This window comes from Eptatretus burgeri, chromosome 6 (assembly GCF_056783735.1).
Source record: "Eptatretus burgeri isolate ZD-2024b chromosome 6, Ebu_testis_v1, whole genome shotgun sequence".
Classification (NCBI taxonomy): Eukaryota; Metazoa; Chordata; class Myxini; order Myxiniformes; family Myxinidae; genus Eptatretus; species Eptatretus burgeri.
The window spans coordinates 28,225,156-28,240,638 of NC_140966.1; the positions used below are offsets into that span (position 1 = coordinate 28,225,156).

At 41.7% G+C, this 15,483-nt stretch overlaps 1 long non-coding RNA gene across 1 annotated transcript; it reads right to left on the reverse strand.

The window, feature by feature from the left end:
• Nucleotides 1-2,067: 2,067 nt before the first annotated feature.
• Nucleotides 2,068-15,080, reverse strand: LOC147024441 (uncharacterized). The gene is made up of 2 exons (XR_015059024.1): nt 14,974-15,080; nt 2,068-3,536 (listed from the first exon to the last, which is right to left on the reverse strand). It is a non-coding gene; the product is annotated as an uncharacterized LOC147024441 (long non-coding RNA).
• Nucleotides 15,081-15,483: the final 403 nt, after the last annotated feature.

Here is a 15,483-nt window from a genome sequence, read left to right on the forward strand (position 1 = left end):
AAAATATGTATTTACTTTCTTTTCTGAAACCACACACACAATTTCAATGAAACTTGATCACAACCTTTATCAGCCATGATGTACCAAGGTTTGTGGATTTTTTTTTCTCCTCGAACCTCATCGTGATCGTTGAAGGATTCTTCCTGGTTGATTGTGGAATCCTATTTAACTTCAGGGCTTAACGTCTAGCCGATTCGGTTTTAAATGTATCCCTCGTACACTTCATTCAATGAACAAACAGAACCCCCATTTGTTGCAATATTATTTGGTTCTATCTTATTTATCTTACTTTTTCGTTAACCATAAAACCAACCCGATTAATTCACTTTCCACAGCTTAAGTACATTACATCAGAGAGTTTTATTATTACTTGGTACTTGGTCAGTCCCAAGGAGTACAACGCACTGAGATGCCATACATCCTCACGTGCTTGCACTAAAACAATTTTGCATTTCAAAGCATCTTATACTTTCATGGGAGAGTGGTGGGGGCTGCCAATTCAAACTGCGTACGTGTCTTCTAGGTGAGAAGTACACGACGTACATTTCAAGGCAAAGGTTTGCTGTTATCAGCCCAGGTCACACCGCTCCAGAACAAGACATTTTATCAACATTTAGGGAAAAAAGACTCTTGGCTAAAAAGGACAGCCAATTTGACTTGTTGCATAAAATTTAAATTTCAAAACCCAATTTGTTACAATTTAGAATACATTAATATAATTTTTCCCCCACAATGGCAATAAAATAAATCCATAGGTATTTACTTTCTTCTCCAATATATATTTTGTGGGTCATCCATGCTAACCAGTGATTGCTTGATTATTTTATCCAGCAACGACCAGGTGAGCACCAAGGGGCATTGCCCCTATGTTTAATATCGCTGTGAGTTTCTTTGTCATCATTCCTGTAGCTCCACCAATCACTGGTACAGCTTTGCCATTCTTCAGCTTCCAGGATCTTCTCACTTCATTCTTGAGGTCTTGGTGTTTGGTCATTTTCTTGATTTCTGCATTGTTAGACCAAAATCACTGCTATCAACACCTCAATAAGCAATGCCTTCTTCTCTTTTTTTTGTACCTAAGTATGATATCTGGTCACAACGCTTTGTTTTGGATGTTCACGCTCGATGGGATCATTTGTTCGTATGTGAGCAGTGGGTACTTCTATGTTTTCAGTGATTACTTCTGCTTTATGTTCCCACAAATTTTCTGGAACTGGAATATCAAAGTTTTTGCAGATGTGCTGGCAGATTACTTTATAAACTGTGTTGTGTCATTGTGTTTACAGCTGTTCTAACATGAGTATATGTGTGTGTATGTGTGTGTGTGTGTGGTCATTAAGCATAACGTATTCTCTTTACTAACCCCACGTCTCTCTCTGTCTCTCTCTGTCTGTCTCTGTCTCTCTGTCTCTGTCTGTCTGTCTGTCTGTCTCTGTCTGTCTCTGTCTGTCTGTCTCTCTCTCTCTCTCTCTCTCTCTCTCACACCCCTCCTCGCATCCTTCCTCCCGTGGTATAGCAGTATTTGGTGAGGCATAGCTCTCCCAACCTCCTTACATTTCCTCACTCTTCCCCCCTTCCTATCTTCCCCTCCCTCCTGCCTCCTCTCTCCCCCCTCCCACTCTCTCTCAACCCCCCCGTCAGCGAAGCGACGGGTTGTATTTACTGGTGGAAAAAAATCTCAAAACGTCAATTTAAATCGGTCTCAATAAAATCCTTCAAAATTAACATTACCACTGGACCCCTGGCCCTGGGATTCCCCCACAGAGAACCCGGCTATGGCTGCCATGCCCACAATGGCTGTGCACTTTGAATGGTCTGTCGTCCTCGCTACACACATGCTGCCTGCTTCAGTCTCCACTCGGTGATCCTACACAGCCCATCCTTGTGCGGTGCGCCCCCACTTTCCCGCCAATGGTTGTGAGGAACACCACGCAATTCACCCTACATCTTCCACCTCCCTTTCTGTAGGACTCTTAGGGAATCTGCCTTGGCCCCCAATTTGCCTGTTGGCCTCCTCCCTTTTTTCAAGGCTTATTGGATGGGGGGAGGGCATTAAACACACTCAAGTGGTGACATTTCTTTTTAATACTCCAGACCTTTCACAAAGCCTTGTTACATCGGTTCAGCTTCTGCATATTTGTCTATTTGGTGTAATCTTGCATGCAATTATGCTTTAACGCGAAACTCCAAAAAATATACTTCACTTTTTCACCGAAATAACCCCACAGAAACAATGATACAGGTATATAAAAAAACAATTTAAAATATGAAATACTAAAGAGTAGTTTCATAAAAACTCCACTCTGGTCACAAACCAATATTCCAGCCAAGCTGAACATCTACATCTTCAAAAAAGTGTTTTATTGCTTTGTTAGTTAATCTAGAATCGAGACATTCATGAGTTTTTCACAATACAACCACTTTCCTGTTGCAGTTCGTCCAAAACGGAGGCAAGCTTAATAAGTTATAACAAGCACAGAAGCACAGAGAAAGGAGAATGTTCTGCTAATTTGGAACGGATAATGCGTAGCGCTATGGCAGTGTGTGAATAATGAAGAGAAGGCAGGAGATGAATCCCAAAGCAGTATGTGGTTCAACAAAGCAATCCAAGAAGATAAGGGTGAGAGAGAACAGTGCAGGGCACAAACATGGACCGCTTCCAAAACACAAATCAATTTGTATGCTTATTTAAACTCCAGTGTTGGAATTTATCTTGTTTATCTCAGGAAATGCATTTATAATTTAAAAAGAAAAGCTAGATAATTTAAACATGAGTGACTTGGCTGAACACTTTAACTTCAGCATGAAGACCAAAACACATGGTCATGCAAAGAGATGAAAGGGATTGCCAAAGCTACATTCATGTATCCTGGCCTTAAGGACAAAAAATGTAGTCTGAAGTAAACAAATGTTTCTGTCTTTAAGCTTCTGAATAACTTTCAAAAATAAGTACTGTATAAACTTTTTTTTTTGAAAAGCACTTAAAGCTGAGGGACACCGTATAGCACTGTCATGTGCTATAATTTGACAAGGATGTTAAATTATAGCACTGTCCTGGCAAACCTTGAAAGATGCCAATATACAAATAATAGTAACATTAGAAAGAAAAATTGTGAGAAAACAGACAAAGACATGAGACTAAATGGCAAAAGAGCTGGAAAAAGCAAGACCAGTAATAGCAGCTCAAGCACATCATTGGCATAATGAAAGGCTTAAGCATCCACAAGAGAGAATGTATAAAAATGAATCATCAAACCAGGCAGAGACACAAATTCCTATTTTAAAGTACTGTATAAACCAAGAACAATCCCTAATAGGAATTATGCCAGCCAGCATAATTGTTTTCTCAATTGAGAAGCACCTTTTTATGTAAAAAGGTATTAAGAAAACATTTCGGCTCATTGAAGAGCGAGTTGACAGAGAGAAAAAAGGCGAAGTCCTGGTAATGGAGCATTGCGGCCACAGGTATACACAAGAAGCAAAGGAATGAACAAGCAGGAAAAGAGGAGTGCCAGGAGGGGAGGAAACACTGTAACCTGCAAAAGGGGGTAGGTTAAATGAGGTAAATTGGAGTAGAAATACCACTGTTGGTGATGGGTGAACATGAGATGAACCCTGGAAAGAATATCGTGATTGAACCATCTCCAGAAGGAACTTTCACACATATGGAATAAAAGAGGAACAAAAGAGAGATTGAGACCCATTTAGACCCCTTTGGGACCATTTAATACCCTTAGACTCATTTAGACCCATTCGACCCTTATAAGACCCTTTAAACACCCGAGACCCCTTTGACCCTTAATGCCACTTAGATCTCTTTGATCCATCAGACCTTTAGACCCCTTTGGCCTTTTAAGACACCTAAGCCACTTTAGACCACTTAGGAAATTCTAAAAAAAATTCCCCCCAAAATAGTTTTTGACGACCTTTTTTGTGAACCATTCGCATCGCATCACAAGTTTCAATGAAGAATCAAAACTGATATCCCAAAGCGAAACTGATGTTGAAAAGTGAAACTGAAACTACTGATCTAAGGATCATCGGATGGGAAATCAGAATGAAATGCTATGAGAAATACAGAATGGAAATTGTCGAAAGCAAAGCTATGGGAGAGTATCAAGAGAGGGGGCAGGCTCGGGAGGGATAGGTGCCAGGAGATGGTCGGTTGGCATGGAAAGAACATTGGTGATCTTCCATCAGGTGGTAGGCCCAAAACATGCCTAAATCCATTTTCCAGCTGAGCTTTCATAATAGATCCCTCACTCCCAAGCAGTACTTCGGAGGTACAACAGGCATGGATTGGAAATCTTCGCTGGTGGAATGGAACAAGGTTGTCGAGTTAACCATCCCGACCCACTGTGATGTCTGCACACTGAATATTTACACTGAATTCCCGTTTCTCCCAATACACACTCCAAAAAAACTGCTCATTTGAAGTGAGACATCTACGAACCCATCAGTAATGAGTACCCTGTCCCAGATGGACAGTAAGGCTGGATTTGTGGAGTAAGGTTTTGTTTTCTTTGGGGTGGGGCGAGGGTGGTGGGGGGAAGTTAACAGAGCAATGCCAGATAAATGAAAAAAAGAAAGGCCACTACAATGGGAGAGCAACAGACCAGCATCAGTTTCAGTTTGGGATATCAGTTTTGATTCGGCATTGCAACTTGTGATGCGATGTGAATGGTTCACAAAAAAGGTCGTCAAAAACTATTTTTGGGCAAAGTTTTTTTTAATTTTCTAAGTGGACTAAAGTGGCTTAAGTGTCTTAAAAGGCCAACGGGGTCTGAAGGTCTGGTGGGTCAAAGGGATCTAAGCAATATATATAAAATAAAATATTATATACATATACATATACAAGGTGTGTCAATAAAAGGTTAACCGCTTCAAATGACCTTTGTACTTTTAGTCATTACCGTCATTTTTTTTGTTTTGCAGGAGTGATCAATGATCTTTGGAGAAGTCATTCAAGCATAATGAAAGTATTCTATGGAAAAAAATGACGTTTTCTATGGAGCAAAAAGAGTAAACATTGTCAAGTGATATTTTGAGACCAAATCAATTGCTTCCGCTTCCGCTCAGACGCGGTTCTGTACCGAATATGGAATGCATCCCAGAAACAAGCCAAGCAACCCAGCCATTTGGAAACTTGTGAAAAAGTTAAAAAGTGAAGGGACGATTCTCGACATTTACAAAGGAAGGTCCGGTCGCCAAAGAAGTGTACGGTGTGAAGGAAACATGAAACTAGTTCGTGAGTCAGTCATGCAAAGTCCGAATAAATCACATCGACAAAGATCAGCTGAACTGGGTTTCACTCCCAGCAGTATCAGAATAATAATGAAAACATTTAAACCTCTTTCCTTACCACATCACAACAGCCCAGAAATTGACCAATGGAGATAAAGCAGCATGAGTTGGGTGCTGCCTTGGCAGTCTCCTTGGCTATTGGGCACAATCCTGGATGGGTCGTCACTCCAACACAGGATACCAGCAAGCTGGCACTCATTTTGCCAACCTCAGAAGGATGACAGGCAGAGTCAACCCCACCTGGTATTACTTCAACAACCAAGCAGGATTTGAACTCAGGATCCTAGGATCCCAAGCCCCCCACCCAAACCATGAAGCCAATACCAGGCATATGTGTGAGATGCTGCAGCAGAAGATAGAGGCAAACACAAACTGGATTCACGATGTGTGGTTTAGTGACGAGGCACACTTTCATGGCAATGGGAAGTCAATACTAATATAAGGTTGAAGAGAAGGGGTGAGGGATGGAGAGGGGTGAGTGATGGAGAGGGGTGAGGGATTCCACCAGATGTGGCACCGAGTTTATCATCCATCCAAGACTCAACACACACATTGATGAATCAACCGTCCTGTGAAACACCGAGATGACAGTTTATAGATGGGTTGGGATGTGAATCCATGCTCTGCAGAGTAAGCATGTGTACCTCTGGGCTTTCCTGCCATGATATTGCGATTCATTATTTCATAACTGAAATCATTTTTTACTAATTGTGATCAAAAATTTATTTTGCCTTCCTACCTCCAGTGTAGAACTGTGCAATCACCACTGAAACTGAAACATGCGCCAAGCGGCTTCACCAAGCAAAATGGTTAAAAACGAAACGTTTAATTTTTATTTGTATTTATTTTTGCCGAAGTGAAGGGTCGTATAATGGAAGATCATACAAAAAGGGGAAACGCAGGGGAAAAAAAAATTCACATTTTCAGTGAGCCAGCCACCACCTCTTGCACCGCAGAACAACACGTGGCTAACAACACATGCGAGTGACCCCTGAATTTTGTCCAAGTCAGTCGATGTACAGTATTGAGAGACAATGTGAATATTGAAGAGCACTCAACAAGTGGCTTAATCACTCCAACAAAATGGTTGAAATGAAACGGCTCGCTTGGCACGTGATAGGCAATCACCAAACCGTCACGTTAAACATGCACCCCCTGGAGACACTCAAAATGTCAAAATGTCCGAATTGGACAAGTTAACACTAGTTTTTAAGCTTCAGAACTGCTTTTAAGTTTGATTCTGGAGCTTAAATTTTGTAATTCTGCTTAGTTTAAGAGATTCTCGCAGTGATTACATGTGCAGAAATGAAATAAAGCAACGAACGCTGCAGTCTCTGGGCGTTTATAAGCATTGCAATGTACCTTGCGATTTGTAGCTATGATGAACATGCATTCGATAATATGAGTGAGGAAACTGAAAAAATAAACTTTATTGTGAACAAATCATTGCGGCCTGTTCCAAGTCAAGGCAAGGTTGAGCAGGCCAAAAAACATGGTGGCTTCAGACCCCAGCGAGGTTACCGAGGATACGTCTTAAGACCCCATAGACAGTGGTGACCGAGGATCACCCGATGAAGGATATATTAAATAAGGACGTAAATTATCTTCAAAAGGGGTGTTTTAATTAAGCGAAACACCCAATTTTCAGTGATGCACTTCCTTGGAGTTTTCTTCGTATGCACGTAAAGTTTCAGGCTACTAGGTTTTATTGTTTTGGAGTTATGGAGGACAGACACACACACACACACACACACACACACACACACACACACACACACACACACACACACACACACACACACACACACACACACACACACACACACACACACACACACACACACACACACACACACACACACACACTTATTAGAATGGATGTGTCTTTGCCTGCCTGTATTGCTTGACTATTTTTTGAGTACTGTTTGTCCATTGCATGATTGGAGTTTGACTACCATTTGATTATTCCTTGATTACTGCTTGTAAATATGTGCTTGTGAAATATATCACTTGTAAATACTTGCCGTGCTTTGGTAAACTGCTTTCAAACCTGCCCGGCTATCTTTTTCCTTCAATTGTCTGACATAGTGTGTATGTAATATATGGGATGTTATACCTCAGCGATTCACTTTCGTAGGGTAGCCAATGTCCACCAAAAGTTCACTCGGCTGTAAGTAATAAGTAGATGGGTGAACCTTGAAAGCACGGTTCCCCAGTTTGGATAAATATATCATAAAAATAAGGTAATGCGACACTGGGCGTGGGACCCTGCTCGATATAATTACCTTAATCAGCGTCCGTGGTTGCTTAGCAACCCGTCGGGGAACATAATTATCTGTGGCTAATGGCTTCAGGGTCAGAGGTCGAGTGGCACGGCAGAGCAGACCCCCTCGTGCACCCTGGCACACTCGCTCCGGAAACCCAAAACAATATAATTCGATAAACACATTCACCTTTAATGGAAAGTTAATATTTTTCTATATTTGTACTTGTTCATGGCATTGGCAGGCTGATTGCATTAAGCTGAGGCTGCTAACAATAAAAAAAGCAAAATGACATTCATAGAAATGGTACATTGTGAGATAAGTCTGTTCTGCTCGAGTTAGAGTGTACATACATACATTGGGAGCATGCACCACAGCGTGATGCTGCATCCACTTTCCGCAGGTACTCCAGTGGCCTCCATCTGGCCATCCCCCAGGCAGATGCCTCGTCTGTCCCCTATCTCTTAGGGATAGGACATTCCAGGCACCCACCCAAAGGGACCTCCTCAGGTTAACCCGAGGAGACCACTGTCTGGTGGACAACACCTCAGCACTACCCCTGACACACACTAGTGTGTTTTTGCAGAGTGAAGTGTTTTGTAGTGGCGGAGTGCAAATCCTGTACCACCCGCCGCAGGAAGGTAACCAACAGCAGGAGGATATGCATAGACAGTTGTCACCAGATATGGATGGCTGTTGGCTCACAAGGAGCTCCCTCCACCCTTTGGTGGGTTTTGGATTTAATCATGCTGGGTGTCCATGTCCATGCACCCTCCACATCAGGGGGACCTTGTGGGGGTGGGGGAGCCGATTTAGTCACCAACACTCGACCATGAATAGGTTAGTACGAGTTTTACATAATACCCATCACAAGTCACAGATCTGATCTGGCCTCACCTGTCAATCAGGGGTTACTTTGTACCCTCCATTAGCGCAGCACAACACAGGGCTTCAATCCTCAAGCGATCCTCCAATCCCAGCCTCAAAGTATCCGGATTACAGACGCAAGAGACTACAGCCAGCACCACTAGAGTGTACCTTGAATACTTTGCCTTCTCTTTTTTTCCAATTTCACTCCTATTCTTTTCAATTTACTTGCCTCACCGATTAAGTAGGTCAGGCAGACAGGAGAGGGAGTCAAATCGTTTTTGCCTTCAACTTCAAGCAAAACTTATCACAGATGTTTGTCTTTTTGTTGTAGTTTTCAGCCAATGTCACATATTCTTCCCAGCGGTGGTTGAGTTGCCTGATGGCATTGGAAGAGAAGTGGTGTTTTTTGCCTTTGAAAAATGTATTTAGCTGAAAACAATTTGACCACTTTATACTTTTGGCTTTCATTCGTAGAATTAATAAATCAGCATTGTTTAAAAAGACTGGTATCAAGGTCGACAGATGGCTCAATTTTGGTGCAGTATAGTGTGCTCTTAATTAGGTGGTATAATCTGGATTGATCTCCTAAGTGATCAGACTTAATGAAAAAGTGCCATTCTGATGTAATGCCAGTATCAGGAGGATGCCCTCCTTTAAATGGGAGCATAAAACCGGCTGTCCAGTCTTGACATTAAGTTAATGAGATGTGGCCAAAGCATGGGCATGAATTTATCAAGCGAGACATGTGAGGATCACTCTACAATCATTTGAGTTTGGTCATCAGTTGGTGTGCCTGTTGTTGGCTTAATGGTTCGAGTGGTGGGCTTGGGATCCTAAGGATCCTGAGTTCAAATCCCCCTTGGCTGTTGAATTAATACCAGGTGGGGTTGACTCTGCTTGTCATCCTTCCGAGGTCGGTAAAACGAGTGCCAGCTTTCTGCTATCCTGTGTCGGAGTGGCGACCCGTCCAGGATTGTGCCCAATAGCCAAGGAGACTGCTTAGGCAGCACCAACGCTCTGCACAGAGTATGGTCCCAATGGATGGATGGATGGATGGGTTGACTCAGCCCGTCATCCTTCCGCAGTCAACAAAATGAATATCAGTTTGCTGGTATCCTGTGTTGGAGTAGTGATCTGTCCAGGATTGTGCCCAATAGCGCAGGAGACTACTTAGGCAGCAGAAACGCTCCACACAGGGTATGGTCCCAATGGATGGATGGATCAGCTGGTTCTGTCATCGGGTTCATTCATTATCATAGACAATAAGTTAAATTAAAAAATAAAGTTGGGTGCAATGTAAATGCAAACAAGTTGATCAATATTCTCACAACACTGATTGTGCATCGTGTTCCCATCGACTTGCATTACCAAACAGCAAATAAATGCAGGATGAGAGACCAGCAATAATAATGATTACTCAATGGAATATGCTGCAACTGTATAACTCGTTCCTGATTTCTACGGTGGTATTATCAGGGGCCTTTATATTGTTTCACCCGTGCTACAAATATGAAGGACCGACCACACGATTCATGGTATACTTGAAGCACTCAGTGGGCTGTTAAAGCCAGACTACCCGAGCGAATGCACCATTTTATAGGGAACTTATAATCTAATCTTCATAGCAATCAGGCGAGAATTTGAAGGGCAATTAGCAAGGAACATTGCAATTACTTAGCCATTCCGATTAAGCATATGCAGACGGGAGTAATGAAAGAGTCCACCATCTAATGATGTGTGTTCTTGGAATGTGTTGATCTTACTCCTTCTTGTTTGCATCTCACTTATTCTGACTGATCAAGAAAATAGGTCTTTAAGAACGGAGAGAGCTTTTGGCAGTCATTGGTAGAATACTTCTGTTCATCTTCTCTTGTTACACTATGTCTAAGGACTAATATTGGGATCCATTAAATGAGAGGTAAATCCTTTCCACTTATTTGGATACCGTAGACTGCATAATAAATATTAGACATTAGCCGACCCAAACATGCAAAACGGTTCGGCCTGGAATTTAAATGTTAGTGTTAAAAACTGACATTGTCTGCTTTGAACAATACTATATCGATAGGAGGAATACAACTTCTCCATGCCGATCATTAGTCCCGTACCAGTTTCACTAGAGGAGAATTTAGATTTGTTCTCCGTCTGTCCATCTGTCCATCCGTCCATCCCACCTCACTGTGGTCTTTCTGACTTTTTTCCCTGTTACCCTTTAACATATTCAACTGAAGCTTGGTGTATGGCTATATTATGATACGTTACAGAACAAGTTCGAGTTTCAGGGCGTTTTCTCAATTTTTAACAGAGTTATGCCCTTTTTAGGCTTAGTATATAGTTATATATGCCTCGTGTTGGTTTAATACTTGAATGGTGAGGGTGGTGGGCTTAGGATCCTTGGATCCTGAGTTTAAATCCAACTCAGATGTTTAATTAATACCAGGTGGGGTTGACTCTGCCTCTTATAATCTAATCCTTATGAGGTCAGCAAAATGAGCGCCAACTTGTTGGTATCATGTGTTGGAGTGGCAACCTGTTCAAGATTGTACCAAATAGCCAATACAAGGAGACTGCTTAGGCAGCACCAATGCTCTGCACATAGTATGGTCCCAAAGGATGGATGGATAGTTATATCACATATTATGCATGGGTCAGTGTTCAGATGCCCTGACTCTACCCCACTGCTTTAAACCCATTGGCTTGACAGCTGGCCTGACTCCACCCCAATAAAATCATGCACTACCATTCCATGAAGCAGCACAGACAGCAGGCCTCAGGCCTTTGGCCTGGGTGTTAGTCCATGGCTGAGTGCAATCGGAATTATCCCAGGTATATCAACCTTGATGTGTTATATATGCACATAAGCCGTATGCATATTTTTGCTTCATGCATATACATCGGGTTATTACCCTCGCCGAAGGAGAGGGTATTACATTTGGGACCATTTGTTTGTCTCTGTCTGTGTCTGGATGTCTGTTTGTTTGTCTGCAAATAACTTTATGATATGTTGTAATGATAATTAAGACGTCGTAGGTAACGTGGTGTTGCAGCCATGTTGGAAAAACCGAAAAACTTTGGACTTCTGTATCTCTGAAACTGCACCAAGGAAAATATTGAAACTTGGCACATGGCAAGTACTCCTAATGGGAAATAAGTGTGATTTTTTTTTAATGACATCATAGGTGCCTTTGATATGATGTCATAATTGCACACACAGAATGCTACATCCGATCAGTATGAAAAATTTTGAGGGTCATCTCAGGATAAATTGGTCCACAGAAAGAAAATTTGATGTCACCAGTCACGTGATTCTGCAGTCATATCGTTTTTTTGTTGTTTTTTTTTTAAACCTTCAAAAAATCTTCCCTGAAGTGGCTGAACAAATTGAGGCAAACTTTTATATTTATGACCGCCTATCCATGAGGAACAAAAGGTTCACATATATGACATCGTAGGCACATGGTTTAGCAGACATATTGGATTTACCCTCAAATTAATTTTTTTAAAACCTTCTTCTCCAGAACGGCTTGACAGATCGAGGGGAAACTTCACACAAATATTTCCCATCCTTGAGTGTACAAAATTGTTCACATGGTTTGGCAGCCATATTGTATTGTAGAAGAATATTAAATTATGTTTTCTCTGGAACCGCTTAATCAATCGACATGAAAGTTCAAAATTATGATCGAGTCGTGATGGGGAATATATGTTTTAAATTTCAACTTGATTGGTCGCATGGTCTGACAGCCAGAATAATTTTTTTTTGGAATAAGACTCACTTGGCTGTGCCTTGATGGATTTGAAGGTAGATGAGTAATAGCTGAAATGTGAATCCTATCCAGGGTCCTCCTGATTACTTCATCTTTGCTTTTTGCTTATTTGGGTTCCTTCTCATTACTCCAATGTTATTATTTACACTGTTCCTATTTGGTTTTCCATTTGATTTAAATTGAATATATTTAATTTAATTTAATCCCATTCTAAATTCACCATGGCTCAGGGTCAGGTGTCCAATCAAAGCGGGACGTCTGCATACCTGGTCATCACTATCAGCAGTTATAAAGTGGCAGTTCTAATAATGTCTCAATAATTACGTAACACACCAGAACACAAACACCACACAAAATACACTGCAAAAAATTACACTAACACCACACAAAACCACACCACTAACACCACTCTTCCCTCCAGGTCTTCAAAACAGCTGTTCACCACCATCTCTTGTCTTCCCCCATCCAAAACCTCAATCTTTTCTACCCCCGCTAATCCACCCCAAACCCACTGCCTTCAAATTCCCTGCTTTCTTTCCTTAAAGTCCCTGTCGTGTCCATCTTGTTTACCCTGCGTACCCCACCCCATCCCTCTCCCTTCCACAGATCTCCTCATGTCTGTTCCCCACTGTTTTTTCCTTCCCTTTCCTGCTCCTATTGTCTCCTGCTTCCCTTGTTGTAATTTCTGGGTGTGAGCTCTCATACGTGCCTCGATAGTGTATACAAAAAAAATAAATCAAGTCCTGGCGATTTCTTGTTTTTAATATGAAATAGGGAAAGCCGAGAAATTAACGAAACACCTGTGGGTTAGAGTTTCTTCTTCTTCATTTTGATTCTCATATAGGCTTGAGCATGCCTTAAAACAAACTTATTTTTTATCTCCTATTTATTATCCTAGTTGTCTTTAATGGTTTCTAGTCTTCAAAATATATCAGTAAATGAAAATTGCTTTTCCTTTTATTCTGCCGAATAAACCGAAACAAGGTGGGATGTAAGGTTTCTTCTTTTTAAGTTTGGTTCCAATATCGGCTCGAGTGTGCATTAAATGCAAACTAACTTTTATCCCCCGAACATTCAATGGTGCCGGGAGGGGCCATTTATTGCAAAGAAATCTTCGCTCTTGTTGTTCGGGTTTTAGTCAGCTCCAAATTAACTTTACTCCCCAAAATATTTGCTTCCTCGAAGGAATTGCTTTCACCCTTCGTCTTTGCTTTACCTGAGATAACATTATAAAATCAGATTCTAAGGAAAACTCACCTCTTGTTGATCACATAGTTACACAGTTAACTAGAATGGAACTCGGTGTATATCCCACTGATATATTTCATCTGAATCCATCCATAACTTTTTAGCTCACCTGGAACATAGTTCAGGGGAGCTTATGGGATGGTGCATCGTCCGTCTGTCTGTCCGTCTATATATACTTGCAACTTCTCTGAAACTACACATGCGATTACGATGAACCATTCCCACAATGTTCATCATCGTGCACTTACCAAAGTTTGTTCATGGTCTAAAAAATTTGGGCTCAAAGGGGTTCTACGGGGGTTCATCGCCAAAATAGGTATTTACGTTCTCCTCAAGAATTACACATGCAATTGTGATGAAGCCTGACCACAACCTTCATTCCCTGTGATGTAACAAAGTTTGTTCATTGCATTAAAAAAATTTTTGCGGTCTGAGGAGGTCTACGGAGGGAGTTTACAGGGGAGTTGCCCCTCCCTCCCCCCCCCCCCAAAGAGGTATTTGCTTTCTCCTCAGAAACGACACACACAATTCCGATGAAACTTTGCGACAACCTTCATCACCCATGATGTACCAAACTTTGTTCATGACATTAGATAAATCGGGGTCTAAAGGAGTCTAAGGGGTGTTTTCCCCTAAAATATGTATTTGCTTTCTTCTCTGAAACTACATCCACTATTTCGATGAAACTTCACCACAACCTTCATCACCCGTGACGTACCAAAATTAGTTCACGCCATTAAAAAAAAATAAAAAAAACGAGGTCGATGGAGGTCTATAGGGAAGTTGCCCCACAAAATACGTATTTGCTTTCTCCTAAGAAACTACACATGCAATTCCGATGAAACTTGACCACAACCTTCATTTCCTGTGGTGTACCAAAGTTTGTTCACGGCATTAAAAAAAAATCGAGGTCTGAGGGGGTCTACGGAAGGAGTTTATGAGAGTTGCCCCCCCCCCATTAAAGAGGTATGTCTTAGGGTGTCTGCAGGTGTGGTTAACTCCCCCCCCCTCCCAAATGTGCAATTGCTTTCTTCTCAGAAACTACACACACAATTCTGATGAAACTTGACCACCACCTTCATCACCCATGATTTACTAAAGTTTGTTCATGACATTAAAAATAAATTCCATAGGTATTTACTTTCTTCTCCATTACATATTTCGTGGGTAATCCATGCCACCAGTGGTTCCCTGATGATCTTATCCAGCCGCTACCAGGTGAGCGCTCAGGGGTATTGCCCAGATGTTTGAGATATCGTGCTATATATCGTTTTTGGCACTATCTCTTAATGGTGAAGAATCACTGAAAAGATTATAGCATCCAAATCTGGATATTCACCAAAATTGAATCAATTCATCCTTATCACACACCCAACCTCTCACAATTTCATCTGAATCCATCCACAATGTTTGGAGATATCCTGCACACAAACAAACAAACAAACAAAGACAGAAGGACAAACAAACAAAGACAGAAAGACAAACAAACAGACAGGGGTGAAATCATAACTTCTGCCCACCTTCAGTGGCAGAAGAAACAAAGCAATACAAAGGAAAAGGCCATTCCACCCATCTTGCCTGTGCTGTGTCCTCCCAGCACTTTTGATACCAAGCAGTGTTCTCCAACTGATGTAATTCGTGATTGTAGTGGTGCGGGGAGTGGTGGGGGAGGGGGGAGACAGGTAGAAGGAAGGATATGTGAAGGCAGGAGGTCAATGAGAAGGGAAAGGGAATCGTGAGGGTTGAGGAAGAATGAAAATGTTCGTACGTAACAGACAAGACACTACATTCTACAAAATCGACAGCAGAAAGTTTATGTCGATTTTTAGCCTCTCGCGAAGGCTAGTGGCTAAAGTGTGTGTGTGTGTGTGTGTGTGTGTGTGTGTGTGTGTGTGTGTGTGTGTGTGTGTGTGTGTGTGTGTGTGTGTGTGTGTGTGTGTGTGTGTGTGTGTGCATGTGTGCGCATGCGCCTGCAGGCAGACAAATTGAATATGCCATAGCTTCCCCAAGTGGCCAATTCAATAAAGTTG